Source organism: Amblyomma mixtum, chromosome 6 (assembly GCF_055824585.1).
Source record: "Amblyomma mixtum isolate Tamu chromosome 6, ASM5582458v1, whole genome shotgun sequence".
NCBI classification, from domain to species: Eukaryota; Metazoa; Arthropoda; class Arachnida; order Ixodida; family Ixodidae; genus Amblyomma; species Amblyomma mixtum.
Window position 1 is genome coordinate 148,693,162 of NC_143017.1, and position 17,840 is coordinate 148,711,001.

The following is a 17,840-nucleotide window of genomic DNA, read 5'->3' on the forward strand; positions in this document are numbered from 1 at the left end:
TGTCGCAAGACGCGCCTCTTAGCGAACCGCTGCACGTTATGACGCACACGGCAGGCTACAGTTGAAGCCAGCGACTGAATACAACAAAAGGCTGCGGCTGCTTAGAGGTGCTCGGGGCTTCGCTCCAGCCGTCATACAGCTTCTGTCGGGGCGGAAGCGAAATGCGCAAAGAGACGCAAAAGAAGTGGGACTTCTCCTACTTCTGGGACGGTTGCCTGCCCGAGCGACCGCTGTGCAGTCTTGGGAGAAAAGAAGATGACGTTAATAAAAAAAAGAAACAATATTTTTTGTACGCTTGACAACCATAAGTTGTCGTTTCAAGAGAATTATAATTTCTTGTATAGCAGAAATGAAGACTTATGTCTTCATCGGGCATATGGCCATGGGCTAGCAAAATTTATTATTTTGTTTGTTTTGTGGGGTTTAACATTTTAAAGCGACTCGGGCCATTAGGGACGCCGTAGTGAAGGGCTCCGGAAATTTCGACCACCTGGGGTTCTTTGACGTGCATTGGCATCGCACAGTACATGGGCCTCTAGAATTTCGCCGCCATCGAAATTTTTACCGCCGTGGCCGGGATTGAACCCGTGTCTTTGGGTTCGGCAGCCGAGCATCATAATCATTGGGCCACCGCAACATTGTTTGAGAGAACACAAGACAGGCCTCTCGAGAAAGATTTACTGTCACGTATGCGAAGTAGAGTACTTTGGAACTATATGACGTGAGAACGAAGGTGAATAAAGCGTGAAAGGTTATGAAAGGTTATTTTCAACATTTCGAGCTTTATTTATTGAAACCATGACTGAAAAACTGGTTCAGCTGCAGGATTTTAAATGGGTCGCATTAAATTTGTGAACAGAGCAAAACAGAAAGACAGTGTACTAACCGACCGACGTACTCAGTGTGTGACTTCACACGGGAAAGCAAAAGCAATACATTCGTAGAGCGTAAATACTTGAAAAACTTTTTTTTTCTTGACCACGTTCACCAAAATATGAACGCGCCAGCTAGTTCGTATTTCAGACGCGCCACATAAGACCGCTCCCGTGAGCGAGTCCGATCAACCATTAGTTGTTTTTTTTTGTCACCCCTGCACTTAACACAGTGTCATTCGTCAACTAAGGTAGTTCAGTAACGATCATGTGACAGGTAGCGGTGGAAGGCACCAGATAGCTTTCAAGGCATCCTGTTGTGCCTACTTCAGTCAACAGAACAATTTAATTACATTCTAAATTTGTGGAGAGTGCTACCTTTTAAGGTGCCTACAGGTCACTAGCGCCGACGCTACTGCACGCGAATTTTAAGACTGCTGCATTGTGACTGGTACACGTTGCTAAAGAAATTTTTTCGACCAAATAAAGTTGCTTACCTTCAAGGCATGAAGGGAACAGTGGGTGAGGTGATGGCTGATGTAACTCCTATGATTTTGGAGATTTCACTTTTTCCCGTTGTTCCTGCGTGAGAAGAAATGTTTGCAAATATGTCAGGCCAGAAGTTAAATTGAAAGTTAATAGTTTACAAGCAGCGAACAAAGAGAAAGATCCGCGGGTGCCAAACTCGATCAAAGCAAAGCACATTGAGAAGGCAGGTACTGACTACGATTCCACAAAGACGAGCGCGTCTCCCTCTCACGAATTCTAAGAATGTATAGTTTTGGCTAGCTTTCTCTATTTTTTTGCTTATCGACACACGCTCGCAATTCTTTCAAACCGTGTGCACTTTTTGGGCCTGGTAAGAAAAAAAGGTAAGAGAATCGGCACAGTCGGCTGATTCTGATGAGGGCTTTTAACACTGAGCTTGTTATAGGGAGCTCTATTGCCCCTAGGGCTTTCTGCCAAGGAAAGAAAGAAGGAAAGAAAGAAAGAATGAAAGAAGGAAAGAAAGAAAGAAAGAAAGGAAGAAAGCAAGAAAGAAAGAAAGAAAGAAAGAAAGAAAGAAAGGAAGGAAGAAAGAAAGAAGAAAAGAGAGAAAGAGAGAAAGAAGGAAAGAGAGAAAGAAAGAAAGAAGAAAAGAGAGAAAGAAGGAAAGAGAGAAAGAAAGAAAGAAGGAAAGAGAGAAAGAAAGAAAGAAGGAAAGAGAGAAAGAAGGAAAGAGAGAAAGAAAGAAGGAACGAGTGAAAGAAAGAGAGAGAGAAAGAAACAGAGAAAGAAAGAGAGAAAGAAACAGAGAGAGAAAGAAAGAAAGAAAGAAAGAAGGAAAGAGAGAAAGAAAGAAAGAAGGAAAGAGAGAAAGAAAGAAAGAAGGAAAGAGAGAAAGAAAGAAAGAAGAAAAGAGAGAAAGAAAGAAGGAACGAGTGAAAGAGAGAGAGAAAGAAACAGAGAAAGAAAGAGAGAAAGAAACAGAGAGAGAGAGAAAGAAAGAAAGAAAGAAAGAAAGAAGGAAGGAAGGAAGGAAGCAAGGAAAGAGAGAAAGAGAGAAAGAAGGAAAGAGAGAAAGAAAGAAAGAAGAAAAGAGAGAAAGAGAGAAAGAAGGAAAGAGAGAAAGAAAGAAAGAAGGAAAGAGAGAAAGAAAGAAAGAAGGAAAGAGAGAAAGAAAGAAAGAAAGAAGGAAAGAGAGAAAGAAAGAAGGAACGAGTGAAAGAAAGAGAGAGAGAAAGAAACAGAGAAAGAACGAGAGAAAGAAACAGAGAGAGAAAGAAAGAAAGAAAGAAAGAAAGAAAGAAGGAAGGAAGGAAGCAAGGAAGGAAGGAAGGAAGGAAGGAAGGAAGGAAGGAAGGAAGGAAGGAAGGAAGGAAGGAAGGAAGGAAGGAAGGAAGGAAGGAAGGAAGGAAGGAAGGAAGGAAGGAAGGAAGGAAGTGTGCAGGGACGACTGGAAGGATGGAAACGAAAAAATGAAATGAACACAAAATAAGGAGGTCTCAAACGAAGCCGCTTTTACCGAGCAACGAGACGAAGCAAAAATGTTTTTCAATGTCCGTCTGCTTAATTCAACAGTTTCGGCGGAAGAAACTCCTTTTTCGTGTTAGGACAAGGAAAAAAAAGTGCATTCCAATCCCAATGCCTTCAGAACCTTCCCGGTACGGAAAGCCACGCGATACGAAGTTTCAAATCGTGAAACATCGAGCACAAGGACTCCAAGGAAAGACGCTTTGGGCGCGCAAAAATAAACACACAGGGAATGCGGCGATGTGGAAGGGTGGAAGGGGAGGTGTGGCTGCGAAGCAAACCCACTGCAATCCCGTTCCCGTCGTCCGGCCTCACTTTGCGAAGGCGTACGCCAGAATCGCAAAAATCCCCTCATGTGCCGCTACCTAGAACGCATGCACTACCTGGCGCTAATTCAGTGCAGCGAGAATAGAGCCTCGCAGGAGAACGCGCGGACTCACGTCTGAAGCAGAATTGTCTACACACAGAGGGACTAAGTGGATTAAATAAATAGGACTAACTGCAACACTTAGACCTTGTGATGAGCGGTTAGTCAGTGCGAGAACTAAGCGCGGTTGATGATACATTTGAAATTTGCCTCTTAGGGAGAAATGGTCGGCCTTTTAAGACTAATAGTGTCGGCAAAGCGGTTAGCCTCCAAAGGCAAACTTCTGTGCACTCTTTAGTCCTTTTTACTTGGAGTTAGCCAAAGCTGATAGTGAATTCTTATTGCGTAGGGCATCTGCGGTCAAAAAGCGCCATGGCACAAGGTATTTTACCAAGCACCAGGCCAAGGGGAAGCTTGCACTCATTCTATCATCGGTGGGTGCCCGACGGCTCTGGGGATTGAACCCCGTACCTACCCCATACGAGGCGGATGCTCAGCCACTAGGCCGCCGCTGCTGTCCATAAAGGCGCTCGCTTTAATACGGAAAGAACAGACGCGCGTCGCAACAACCGTGTCCGCCGAAGCGACGACCGGTGCAACAGATACTCCAGTGGCACCCCCCCCCCCCCTCCTAAATACTCGCATTACTCAAAGTCGCGTTAGTACGAAACGCAAGGTCATCCAAGTGGGACCAGTGGTTGGTAGAATTCGGAGTGTTATCACACAATTGAGCGCGTTACGGAGCATGAGATTACTAGTCAAATGAAAGCGTAACGTATCAGAGGGATTCGTACCGACGACCTTTGGTTCCCTGAAACCGCGACTTCTTGAAATTGCAAACGTCCATTACGGCCAAACTATTAGACGTAGAACATTTGAAGTGGCATCAAACGATTTGTATTCTTGCGTTGTATACCTTGCCATCAAAAGTAGATATCCGGATATAACGACAAATTTGTACCGGATATGGCGAAGATGGCTAATGACGCAATATTCTGGTTTGGTTTAGTTTATGGTGGCTAACGTCCCAAATCGACTGAGGATATATGAGAGACGCCGTAGTGAAGGGCACCACGAATTTCGACCACCTGGGGTTCTTTAACGTGCACTGAACATTCGTTCGATATCATAAATGTTACCGTTCGATACTCATAGGCTGCCTCAGCGTTTTGCTCTTTTATTCGTTTCAGCCCCTCCGCGGTGGCTCCGTGGTTATGTCACTCTGCTGCTGACCCGAAGTGACACGTCTGCAGCGCCGTTTGCTTTCCGCCGCGGTGGCTCAGTGGTTACGGCGTTCGGCTGCTGACCCGAAAGACGCGGGTTCGATCCCTGCCGTGGCGGCTGAATTTGGATGGAGGCGAAATTCTAGAGGCCCGCATAATGTGCGATGTCAGTGCACGTTAAAGAACCCCAGGTAGTCGAAATTTCAGGAGCCCTTCACTACGGCGTCCCTCATGGCCTGAGTCGCTTTGGGACGTTAAACCCCAATAAACTAAAACTAAACTAACCTTTTATTCGTTTCAGCTCAATCGATCTGACTTTGGGAACGCCCGTGAGTGGAGGAAAATGACATCCAGGTAGAGGAGAGGTGACACGAAGGAAGCGGTGCTACTCTGGTTGATACAATTTGTCGCTGCACAAAACCTCAGTCGAAACTTCGCAGCGCTGCACGGAAGTAGCCTGGAGACGCCGCATGCATAAAGGATTCCAGCGAACGCGCTGAGAAGGAAGCTCCAGGCTCCCGCATGGAAAGTGTCGGCTTCGCGCGCTTCTCTGCTTGGCCACTTATGTGCGTGTAAGGGGGCGCGTTGCTCGTCCCGGGGTGGCTCCAGCGTCCAGCTGCTCCCGTCCCGGAACATCCCGGCGCCGTTTTCTTTGAGGTGCGCGCGCGCTCGCGCGTTATTGCAGCCCGCGCTGCGAAAACGCCGAGACCGAGGCGAAATAAACGGCGAGGCCAGAGCAAAAGGGCCCGGGCACATTGAAAAGCAGCGCTCCTCGCCCCACAGTATGGCACGCGGAGGCGCAGGAGCAAGCGTGCTGACGAAAACGCGAAATTCAGATCACAGAAATTCTAAACGCGCCCCCCCCCATGCCACGCCACGCCCGCCCGCCCGCTTACGCCTTTGTAGGTGGCTGGGGAGAAAGGGACGAGGGAAACATGTTTTGGCAGGAAAAGGGTCACGATCTTAAAAAAAATAATAAAGGAAAAGAAGAAGGAACAGAAGAAAGATGAAAAGGATACGCGCAAAAGACTGAGGATACCTACAACGCACGCCAAAATCAATCTTGCTCTCCCCGCCGCAGGCAACGTGGCGTTTTTCGGGAAGTTTTACTACTGTTTGTGAGCGCTCCTTTTTCTTGCCCATTTGGAGCTTTTTTCTTTTTTATTTACAGAGACACAGAGAAGAAAACTTGAAGCCTGCACAAGTCCTGCGCCCCTGTAGAGAAGCAAGTTGCACGAGAAAGCGAGCAATAGGTGCCGCCTCGGTTGTTGGAAGTGCAGTGGGTGAACCGAGCGACTGCACCCCGTTCCTTGTTCTGAAATATTTTTTTTTTTGTCTGCCCTCCGTCGCAAATATAATCTCAATGTCGTACACCTCGCGCGCGGACAAATGTTTGCATTTGAGCCGTCGACAAATGTTTGTTCAACGGTGGACGGAACGAAAGGGTACTGAGTGGAGGTGAATATATTCTAAAAAGAAATACGATAAGAAATAACTTCGATCATCCTTCGAGGGTATTACTGTTCTGCTATTTTTCGTGACCAGCACCAGTACAAAGTGCACTGATATTTGTTTCTGGGTGTATGCCTGGGAACTTGCGTTTGGTTTCATACTGTCGCTTCAAATGGCGGATTGTGCTACGGCAGCGAGGCTCGAGTCGTCTAGGCTTTTGTTACGGCATTTATAAACACTATCAGCTATTAGCTATACCAGCCTAGAGAGTACATATAGTTAATGCCTACATTCTCGGGACCCTGAATACAAGCTCGAACTTCCACCACGCCTACCGCAAAGCGAAGCAACTTCGCTTATTCGTGTCCGGCTTGACGTTGCGTTTACACACCTATCCTCCTTTGTCTTCAGCATGGCTGATTACCCTGCCACCGCTGGCTGCATTATTGAGGAGGCGATAGAACACGCTCTGTATGCAAGCCCTGCATATATAATGCCGAGAGACAATCGCTGTGCCGTATACTGCACCGTCCTGATCCTCGCCCGCTGACAGCGATTGGGATTACTGGACAATGTGACTATATTTTGGCGGACTAGTTTGTCTGGTAGCAGCGTGAAGTGTACAGCGCGGCCGGAGACACAGACCGAAGGACGAGGAACATGAGGCTAAACACAGCGAATACCGTCCCTCTGAGGATCTTCTTCTTCAGCGGGCAAGGATCGAGATGGTCCAGTGCACTGCACAGCGATTGCCACTCAACGCGTCATCATCTAAGCCTCTGAATGCCTCTTGCAAGCAAACACAGAATGAGCCCTAACCATTTCTTGTATAGCTTTTCCTTCCAAACGTCTGAATGAGCTCGAGCCTTTTCTTTCATAGCTTTCATTACTTCGTCTTTTGTTACAATTTTCTCGGTATCAGTATATTTAGAGCACAAGGTAAACGGCTCTTGCGTACAACCATTCAGACATTATGTTGCCTGAAAAAATAAGCCAATACCTTACTTCGAAAGAGCCATCGGTTCTGCCTCAGCCACGTCTCTGCAACTTTTCATCCCTCGTGCAAGTAAACAACAATACTAATAATCAAGTTTGCGCGCTCCAACACGAAACATTTTTCGCACCCGTACTCTGGTACCCACAACTTCCGCCGCAGCCCGGATGTACGAGCGAGCCTTGCCATAGTGTTAGGCTACACCTACGCTACACCTCGCATCGCTGCGGTGCCTCGCGCATCTCTCAATAATTCAATGTGACCTGAGCGAAGGGAGGGCCCGCTCCACTTGATCCGGCGTGCGCCAGACCACAAGACGAAGCGGAAGCTCCCTCTTGACATCCGCCGAAGCCTGTTCGATCCGAGCCCTTCGCGGAACGGGCTTCCGACCGCCGTTTTTTCTTAGCATGCGGAGCCCATCTGCCTTCTCCCAAACACATCCGCCTCTTTTCTTTCTCTCTCTTGCGTTGGTGATCCCGATCGCCTAATCCCTCAATCCTTGTAATGGCCACGCGGGCAACCACCACTCTGCAGAAGAGTTAGCTGCACGGCGCCCAAATATACAGAAATCTAGCGTTTCTCGTTACCTCTAGCAGGCCCATCTTGAGGCGGAAGCTCGCCGGGAGTCCCGCCGAAAACAATACAAAGAACTGCCTGCCCGTGTACCGCAAGCCGATTTCGCCAGGGCTCCAGCCTGAGTAAGGGCCAGGCGAAAGAAGGGAACGTCGGATTCAATTTTCCGAAACAAGGGACTCTTCTGCGTTGACGACGATCCTTTTCGGTAACTATGGTCGCAAATTCGGCTTCCGTGGGCTTGGGACAGGTTTGTTGTATGTTGTCTGGTCCTTCTCAGCGTAGCTGGCAGCACGTGGGAGTTAAGCAACTGTCACTTAACGTTTTGTTTCTTTTTTTTTTCGCTGTGTAAACCTTTGCGTAGCCCATTTGCTACCCAATGAAACAGGAAGCTATATTTGGGGTCTTGGAATTAGGCCGATATATTTTATTCTGCTCCTCTCCAAGTAATTGCGAGTCGACCTTGTCTTCTTGCGCAGGATGTAGTAGCGTACTTGTTTCTAACAACGCGCGTCTTACCTGGAAGAAAATATTGCGTCCTGCAGACAGCGCTAAATTTAATTCTTAACCCTTATAGATTAAGCGCTCGCATTCAATGTACTTTTAATAAATTTCCAATAGCCTCAGACAGAATTTTTACACAAGATGCATTGGCGGTCAGTCCAAAAGGTCATAAGTCTGCGGTTTTCCATCCAGATAAATTCATGCTTCATTTCAGGTTAGAATATTTCTTTGCAGACATAAAAAGAGAACCTATCCTTCTTATTTGTCTAAACGACACCATCAATGATTATTCTCTGCGATAAAATCACATATACGAGTTGTTCGTGATGAAATTCTTCATAACTGAAAACAACCTTATGGCAGGTTCCAACTTGGGACTTGTGCGCTTCGTAATTGCAGCTCTCTCAGCTATTGAAAGGTGTGCAACTTTTGGCTCGAAGCCTCGCGATGTTTTCCGGCTCTTTCTGTCTCCATTCGTCAGTTTCACTCCTGTCGCTGCTTGATATTTTGGCGCTAGAGTGCAGCTGTTAAAGCTGCGAAATCTTTAGCGCAAGTCTTAAAGGCACCTGTTACAGTTACCTGTCAGGTGTGGAAAACCAGTTTGCCCCTCGGTCTCGACGCGGCCTACCATCATGACCATCATGCGTCAGGACAGCATCGGCTGGGCGAGGGGCGAGCTCGCTCGTGGGGGAAGCGGAAGCGCCACTTCCGCTTCCGTAGCTCGAAGGCTACGTGCAACTCCGAAGAGAGTCTCTTAGGGATCCGGCCAGTGTCGCGAATGGTTTTGGCCGCAGCTCTCGTCACCTTCCGCGGCAGGCGCACGGGAAGATCCCATGCCACCCTGCCGCTGGACTTCTGGTCCCGTACAGCGAAGCGAGCGACGCAAACGCGCGCTTTCGCCACCTTCCCCGGCGAATACCTGGGGATAGCAGTGCCCCAAGAATGCGGCAGGCACGGGAAGTCCCCAGCGCCATTTTCGGCGCATACAAACGTTCACCGCCGATACCCCCGTAAGTCGAAAGCCCTTCTTACGAGCCTTCTACTTTCGAGGAATGTCTAGTTGATGTTTTGCACCAAAGTGGCCCGCTATGTGTATTATTTCCAAGCGCAATAAAAAGCAACTGAATGCAACCGCTTTTTCCTCCCTTTGTTCCCGACCGAGCACCATACCCTCCGCGGTTGCCCGGCGAAGACGCTGCTTCCGCGGAGTGGGAGTGAGGAGCGGTAGTCTGCCCTAACCACGAACACCATAAAGGACGCGCGCTGTCCTAAAGGCAAAATGCCCAGGGTAAGTAATATCCATATCAACTTTTAGAACTTCGAGAACGCGGTTACCGTCCGCGCTGTGGCCCAACAAATTTTGGCTACATCGCGCCAAAATTCATGCGCTTTAGAGAAACTTGCAGGCAAAGCAACCTCTCCGGTGCACACAACTCGTCTAAATTGCTAACATTCGTTGGGCCACAGCGCCGAGGATAACTGCGTTTTCGAAATTATAAAAACTGATATGGATATGAAATAGGGTCGGCCACACGCCCCTCACTAATAAGGGAGTTTAGCAGTAATAATTAAAAAGTTAGCGATTCAATATTAATCAATCAGCCTGCTAGCTAGCATGCCTTAACTGTATTCTGATTTATTACACCGCTGACAATGCTATGCCCACAAAAGCGGTCTTCTAACTCAGAAAAGCCTATTTTTACAAAATGTGTAAAGTCTTAAGTGAAACACCCTGTATAGGCGCACGCTGCATGCAAAAGCACGTGAAGCGTGGATGACAGGCTGGATGACAGGCTGTCCGTGTCATATGGGTGCGCTCGGAAGCGCAAGAAGATACAGAGCACAAGTAGGAAGTGAATTGGTTTGTTCAAGTTGGCAATTTATTGCTACGGAGAAAACCTAGCGCAGGTACACGAGAAGACGACGACCACGAAACAAGCGACAGGACACGCGTCTGTCCTGACGCGCGCTTCGTCCACGTCCTGCCGTGTTTTTGCGCTGCGTATTCCGTATAACGAATAAGTAGGAAGTAGTAGGCGAAGAAGAAAGAAACGGGATCGATAGAATACAAGGAGGTTCTATAACAAAATAGGCATAAATACGTATCTGCCGGAATTACAATCAGCGATTAGTGTGGGCATCCTCAAATGCTTCTCTATTCGAAGACTCTCGAGTCTTGTGCAGAGCTTTCCACAGCAGCCATACTGCTTCACGTTAATTGCAATGACTTCCTGGAAATATTAATAGTAATCGGCGCATTGGCCTTCTAACGCGAGCGTTCATGGGTGCTGCGTATTTGGATAAACACGCCGGACCTTGTGCCCGTGAGTATATTCCTAATGTAAGCGACGACTTAGCACAGATGTGGTACAGGGCCCTGGTTCACATATAAAAACAGAGCCACAGTGCTGGACAGCTCGTTCGGGTCAGGATTGATCGTCACCCCCCACTGCGCGGTCTGGGGCCGTTAAGGCTCGCATGCCTAGGCTTGTTTACCGAACCCACGCAATCGATGGGTGCGTGTGCCGCTGTTTCTGGAATCCCCACAGTCAGCTCGATGGCTTTGCCGTTGAGAGACAGCCGGAGGGGAGGTCTGCGTGCTTCGAGATGCGCAAATACTTTGCGTAGGTCTTATTTAGCCCGGGTGGCCTCGAAAATCAGTCGGCGAGGAATGTTCGGTCAATATCGTGTATTTTGTACACCTAATTGTTTTCTTGTAGACATTTTTTTTTTACAGTAATGTACAACGACGGCTTGGTGCCTAATATATTCTTTCTCTACTCCTTGTTGCAGAGGTGGACAAAAACTCTAAGAAGTTAAACTATAAACAAAACACATAAAAATTGGAGAGGACACTTTGTCTAGGCCTTAAGGGTGGTACGTGAGAGCGTGGTTGATTAGGCTTTCCATTCTAAACAGTTTTCTGAACATTCTGAACAGTGAACCTCTTTGAGCGGAATTTAATTTTTTTTTCAATTTCTTCAATTAATTAAATGATCAATTACACACTCTAAAATTTCTTAACTAGCATCATCAAATCACATATTGGCTTTTCATCCTCAGCATTTTGAAACCTTTAAACCCTCTTTTTTTTTTCATTTTTCACTTCTTCAATTAATCAACTAATTACAATGATTTCATTCACTCGTAATCGCCTATTACACCAATCAATCATCAATCACTAGAACCACGAATTACCATGGCACGATTTTTTTTACGCAGCCACCGATTACTTCCGACATGCGGTGCCGACTTTGCCGACAGCTTTTCGACCAAAGGAGCAGTATACGCTATCTCGTAACATATGCAAAACGCGCAGTACGTATTATGCCATGTAATCTAATGCAATACATTGCAAAATACAAGTCATTACAAGACGAGCCTAAAGAGCTGATCGAACACTTGCGACAATAGGTCTCTTATCATCAGGGCGCCTTTATCCGCGAGCTCACGTACATTCCGAATGTTCTTCCAGCATAAAATTTGGATGGTGAATTTTACTTCGTAAGCCATGCACTACAAGTATACTTGATGCGCAAGAGAGAAGATTAAGGAGGAGTGAGATACAAACATCTAGTTCGCAAAATTACAGTGATTGAGTTTGTAATTTCACCGAGTTTATTCAGCCAGAATCTGCTCGCATAGTAATTATGCTAAGCGATTCGAAAGACCTAATGAGAGATTTAACTCAACCCAACAGCGCGTACATCGCCGCATGCGCCTATGCTGGTGAGCAAATGGAATCAAGTGGAACGAATTTAGCATTTTGGTTATAACATAACTCAAGTAGAATAACAGGAACGATGAAATTCATATTTGCTAGCGCTTAGTAAACACACGGGACAAGAACACAAATACACAGGACAGACGCTAGTCTTCAACTGCCGTTTATTCGAAAAGCAATCAATATATGACATCTCAAAAATAGCTCAACTCACACATGCGCAGTCATATATTGATTGTTTTTCGAATAAACGGCAGTTGAAGACTAGCGTCTGTCCTGTGTATTTGTGTTCTTGTCCCGTGTGTTTACTAAGCGCTAGCAAATATGAATCCAAACGCTTTCCAACTAGCCGAAGTTTCCGCCTTAATAAGTCCCTCATAGCCTGAGTCGCTTTGGGACGTTAAACCGCAATAAACCAAACCAAATTTTGGAACGGAGCGCTTATGCTCGTCTCGCCTCTGCGTCCCTAGTCTTGATTTGAGCCGACTTTGTCATGCTTCCTTTTCAGGTTGATTTTCTTTTTCTTACTTTTTCTCGATCTGCCCCGCCTTCTGAAACCTGTACGCATTGCTCCACGGGGCTTTTATCGCCTTTATCGCGCCATTTGCGTTCGATGCAACCGAAATAAGACATATTACGCTCGTTAAATGATGAAATGTGGCCGAAAACAAGAGTGCAAACACGTCTGTAGTCAGATACAACACGAGAACGAAGCGGAAAATGTACCTCAAAGGAGCCAATGGCGTCTACCAATTTTCATGACGCCGCGCTTAATCCGATTAAGCCGTCGCCACTGGCTGTTTCATCTGTCATCCCCAGCTAATTCCCGCTAGCAGATCCAAAAAGATCACTTCCTTCTTGAGCTGTATCTGACTACAGCAGGCACATACGCCACTAGGCTACTGCGCAAGAAATCGTGTGACGAAAAGCTGTTAAAGATATCGTGCCTCATGCGTGACTTTACTTGCCAAAGAGAAAAGTCTGGGCGTATATTCCGCACTATCCCTGCATGAGCCGCTGCAATTAGTGTTTTTATTAATGACGTCCCCTTGTGTTCACAACTGAAACCGGCATTCAGTGTGTTTATTACTCATTTATCAGTTCTTTCGCCTTCATTTATTTTATTTGGATTTGTTTTTTTTGCTTACCTCTATCGGTGTTTTGTTACTACTTTTCTGGTGTGCAGTGAAGCCAGGGTATCAGTATCATGATCTGTCTTCTAGCTGTGTTTTTGTTGTTTTTTTGCTCAGGATTAGTGATCATCACTGTCCTTCGAAAGCAGCGTTTTTTTTTAATCATTTTAATCGAAGGTACTTAGACGTTACTTCCGCTGTATACTCTGAGGCTTGCATTTTAAGTGACCCTTTACGCACAGCCATGCCGACAACCGCGAAAATTGGAATGGTTTGGCTTGGTTTTGAGGGGTTTAACGTCCCAAAGCGACTCAGGCTATGAGAGAGACGCCGTAGTAGAGGACTCCAGACAACTTAGACCACCTGGGCATCTTTTCCGTGCACTGACACGCACAGTGCACAAGCACGCATTTCGGGTTTATGATCATTTCTTCATACATGATACGCTATGTGATGTGTTAGGTCTATTTAATGTCCTGATGTCAACACGTGGCCTATGAGAGACATTGTACGTCGCGGAGGGTTCCAAGTTAATTTACATCACCTAAGGTACATCTAACGTGCACCGACATCGCATAGCGCCCGGGTGCATTTTGCATTTCGCCTCCATGGAAAGACGGCCGCCGCGGCCAGTATTAGAGCCCGCAACCATGAGCGCAGTAGTCAAAAGACAGAGTCACGAAACCACCGCAGCAGAATATTGATTTGTATAACAATGCGTAACTCAAGCGTGTGATTCAAACTGGAGGCAATGTAAGAAGGAAAGTATTCAATACAGACGTAATTAAGATTCTTTTACACAGACACGTCCTGGATCAATATCACGTAATAAATTCAATTGCTAGAGTGCATTGTCACCAGTTTCCACAATTCGACCTATTAAAGATAAAAATCTTTAGCCAAGACCAAAACAAACGAACCGAGATTAATTTTTAAACACACGTTACACCCTTCTCGAACTGATCGTTTACTATGTGATGTATTCTGCCACGATATTTCAGTCTAATTGTTTCAGAAGAATATGTGGAAAATATGTGACACCAGCCATATAGCGGGTGGTAGAATAGTTATGATGGCAGTGAGCCTTGAGAGTGTCTGGTGGCTTTAGGTTGTCAGTCGCTAAAAAAAAAAAAGAAAGTAAGCGCAGTGCACGCCTCTCATTCCTCGCCGAGCATGACTGTTGCCGGAGCTACACATGCACCTCTATATGTCGGTTTTGTTTTAACGTAACAGAAACCGGTCACCGCTACGCGTCGGTGAATATATGTGCAGACCACATAATATGCTAGCCTGTCGCCACGCACATTTTACTGCTCACACGCCTTATCAGAGCTTGTCGCGACGGACGAAGCAAGAACCAGCGAACGGGCCCCTTACGAAGCTCGAACGCCACGCGCACTTCGCGAGCATCGTTCCCGCCAGCTCTACAGCGACGAGCGCCTCATGAGCGCCTCGCCAACGCCTGGACCTTGTCTGGCTTCCGCAAGAAGACAGAAAAAGCTCCGCATTAAGAACGGTCGCGCTAACAACGCCCGCGACAGCGAGCCTCAGAATGGCATGAATAATTCATTTTCATAAGCCTTCGGGGTAGCGGCAGCGGGCCATTGAGACGCGCCAGTCGCTGTCTCATTTAATTTTGCCGCCAATATGGTGGAGGAGAGAGAGAGAGCGCATGAGCGAAAGGATCATCGCCCTACCCGCGCTCGAACAATGCCAGGCTGCTTCGGTGCGGCCCAGAGCCGCCGCTGCATCGCAGCTTAGCCTTTGCCTCCCCGCTGGCCCACTGTCCATTCAGACAAGGACGAAAGAATAAAAAAATAAAACAAAGCCAAGAAATCGAGGAAAACCAAGGAAGAAATAAAGAATGAATTAAATAATGAAGAAACTAGCCTGCACGGGAAGCATTCTCCGTTCTTTCGCTTTGTTTCATCATTGAGGCTCGAGTTATTGAGTCGGCACTGCGGGAGAGGGTGCCGCGCTACCCAGCACGGGCATGTCGATGAGCAGCGCCACGGTTTTTGCGAAAATTCCGAGAATTTGGCAGACTTTAATGACCGCACTCACGCCCGTGTAAAAGGAGGACTTTGGATGTTGAGGAATAAGGGAAGAGGAGGAACGCGAGGACATCTCTAGACGCTCCTTTTTTGAGCTTCGACGGGATCTGTTCCGAGGTCCCCTCTCTTTCCTCCCGCTATCTCCACCAGCTTTTTCTTTACCTCATTTTGCTGATGTCATTCAATTCTCACCGGCTTTCTCCTGATTCATTTGGTGTTCTTTCTTCCTATCTTGCAGCCAGCTTATGCTGCTCACGTTTTTATTTATTTTTTTTTGTCACTTTTGCATGGAATCGACTGCAAAGACGAGCCGGGGCTTGGATAACAGAAGGAAGCCGGATAATGCCCGCGACTAGCGCTCCCTTCATGCCAGTCCTCTCTCTTTACCACACGCACGCACACACTGGGTCTGACATTCCCAAAATGTGAAGCGCATCCCCCTTTTGTCCTCACATTCCCAAACAAACCGGGCTTCTCGAAAAGCAGGCACGACCCTCGGGCGCCTTTCGAGAGTTCGCGGAAAGCGGCGGCGCAGAAGCACAACGAGAGTGGTGCGTTAGGAAATCGCAACGCAATCTGAGCGCACTGTTCAAATTTTAGGCGAAGGCAAATTTACTCTCCGACGGAGCGCAGGGAGTCTGAGGTCGTTACGCTGGAAAAGAAAGAAAGACGTGTGAAGGAAGAGATAGAAAAGAAAAAAAAAAGTTCATGACAGGAGCGGGAGCCGAACTCCATTTACCCAACCACGATCCTCGGCCTCCGTTTTTTAGGCGAAGGTTCAAAGCCTGGCTAAAAAAAAAAAAAAAAAAATCAGCAAAAGTGGTAGAGAGAGAAAGTAGAAAGTAGGCCCACCATATGCTCTAATAGCCAGAAGCTTCAGAGATTCGCCTTAATTGGTAGAGTTTAGAGAAAAAAATGTAAAAAACGAAAAAGACAGGAATGAAAATATAACTTTCTTACTGGCGGAAGTGAGAAGTTCTTGGTAATTGAAAGAAAAAAAGACCCGAAGTGTTTCCTCTTGGCACTTATTTTGCACGGCTAAGCGCTGGGCAGGTATTTTGCTTTGTTTAATGTACGTTAGCACTAATGAGCTTTTATTTTCTGGAAAGAATTAATAGTTTTTTTTTGTCTCAATATGCATTCAGTGCGGGTACTCGTTCACAGCCCCCCCCCCCCTTCCCCCACCTCCAACTTTTTCTAATAAGAATGCAGAAATCACTTTTTTGTTAGCTTAACTGTTTGGCTGAATTACAGTAATAAACATCTACCGCATTTGACACCTAACAAAAATTGAAATGAAGTACTGTAGCCAAAGATACATGCTCTCCTGGAAAATAAATTGCGCTACACACACCAAAAAACTAAACCAGGAAAAAAAGTTCGTGGGTTTCGTAGCATGTTTTATTCCTACCATTCAAAGAAGTCAAAACGAAATCCAAGAAAATAGCGAATGCGGGACAGGTACTCTTATCGCTAAGATTAAAGTAGCAAAATGGGTGCTTTGGGCATCAAGAAGCAAGAATAAGTAAAATAAATGACTTACATACCAGACACAGCAATCATGGTTCACGTAGGTACCACCACGGGGGAGTAAAATTACGCCAGAATCATCACGAAGACGGTAAAGTGCGGAAAAGAAATCTCTCACAATACAGTGTTTTAAGCTGGACGAAAATTCCTCTCCTGTTATGATAACATTTTAACGTGTGTGACCAGCCCAGCTGTTGGCGCTTTTACGATTCCTGTTTTTTCTTAAACATGCGATGACACATCCTGCGAAACACGGTTTTACGGTTCCTCGTTGCCGGTGACGCCATCAGACCCGTGAAGGTGGCGTTGCGGCCACGCGATATCAAGTGGTACCAGGTCACGGATCACATGACGGCGACGTCAAAGTCCCGTGATGTGTGACCTTCTGACAGCTTTGAAACTGAAAGCTTCCAAGCAGTGAGCCGCGAACAACTTTGCAGTAAAAAAAAAAAAAAAGCAGTGTTAAGTCGAAGAACCATACAGCTTCATACAGCTGCTAGAAGCGTTTACCATCTTGCAGCGTTAGGGCTTGATGCATACTACTCTTGGGTGCAATAAATCGAAAGGTATGTGAGTGTTTTTCCATCTTTTAATTTTTTCAATACGCATCCATTAGCGTCGACTGGAAATTCTGTTTGGGCCTCCCAAGGGAAGGTTCATAAGTGCCAAGTATGCACAGCATTCTTGCGCTAGCAGTGAACTAGAAATTCGTTATAGACGGCTCAGAACTGAAGCACACCCAGACGCTGTCTTAATGTCAGTATGTTTTGGCGGGCTAGTTGTCCAGCATCTTGTATGGAACAGTGCGAACTCTCTCTTGTGCTTGTCTGTGTTCGCGCTCTCCGATACAGGGTCTTAATGTCACCGCGCATTTTGTTGTGCCACTCCGAGCACATCGCACTCTCGCCGCGACGGCAGCTTTTGAGCAATAGCTGCTAGTAGCACTGGGCATCGTCTGGTTAACGTGCCTGCCTTTCGGTTCATTTCTCTCTCTCTTTCTCTCTCTCTCGACGGAAATCGAATGATCCGGTGTCCACATTGATGTGCGCTGCAGGCGTAAAATTGCGCATGGCGCCCGCTACAGGAAGCGCCAGTGCCACGCAAGCGCGATATGGCAGGCGGGAGGCGAGGTGCTTCGTGACGGAAAGACTGAGTGAGCTATGCGCGGCGTCCACCACTGGCGCGCTAGTGTCCCGTGAGTAAATAAAGGGACACCTGCGTGTAAGGTGGGTACACAGTGTGATCACGCGAAACGCGCGTCAGTTCTCTCTCGTCGGTCAACATGGAAGAAGGCTAACACCTTCACGCTATATACTGTTCTGTGTCTCGCTCGTGATCAAAAGCTCGAAGAGTTCATCCATGCGGGCCCGCAGCAGTGCACCGCAGAGATGGCGAGGAAAA

The 17,840-nt window shown here is 46.8% G+C and overlaps 1 protein-coding gene across 2 annotated transcripts in view; it reads right to left on the minus strand.

The window, feature by feature from the left end:
• The window catches only part of LOC149340733 (dopamine D2-like receptor), a 564,508-nt gene that overhangs the window by 448,927 nt on the left and 97,741 nt on the right, over positions 1-17,840 (minus strand). For both annotated transcript variants that reach the window (XM_089549571.1, XM_089549570.1), the window contains exon 2: positions 1,370-1,454. The gene's annotated coding sequence lies outside the window, so the exon portion shown is untranslated. The remainder of the gene's footprint in view (positions 1-1,369; positions 1,455-17,840) is intronic.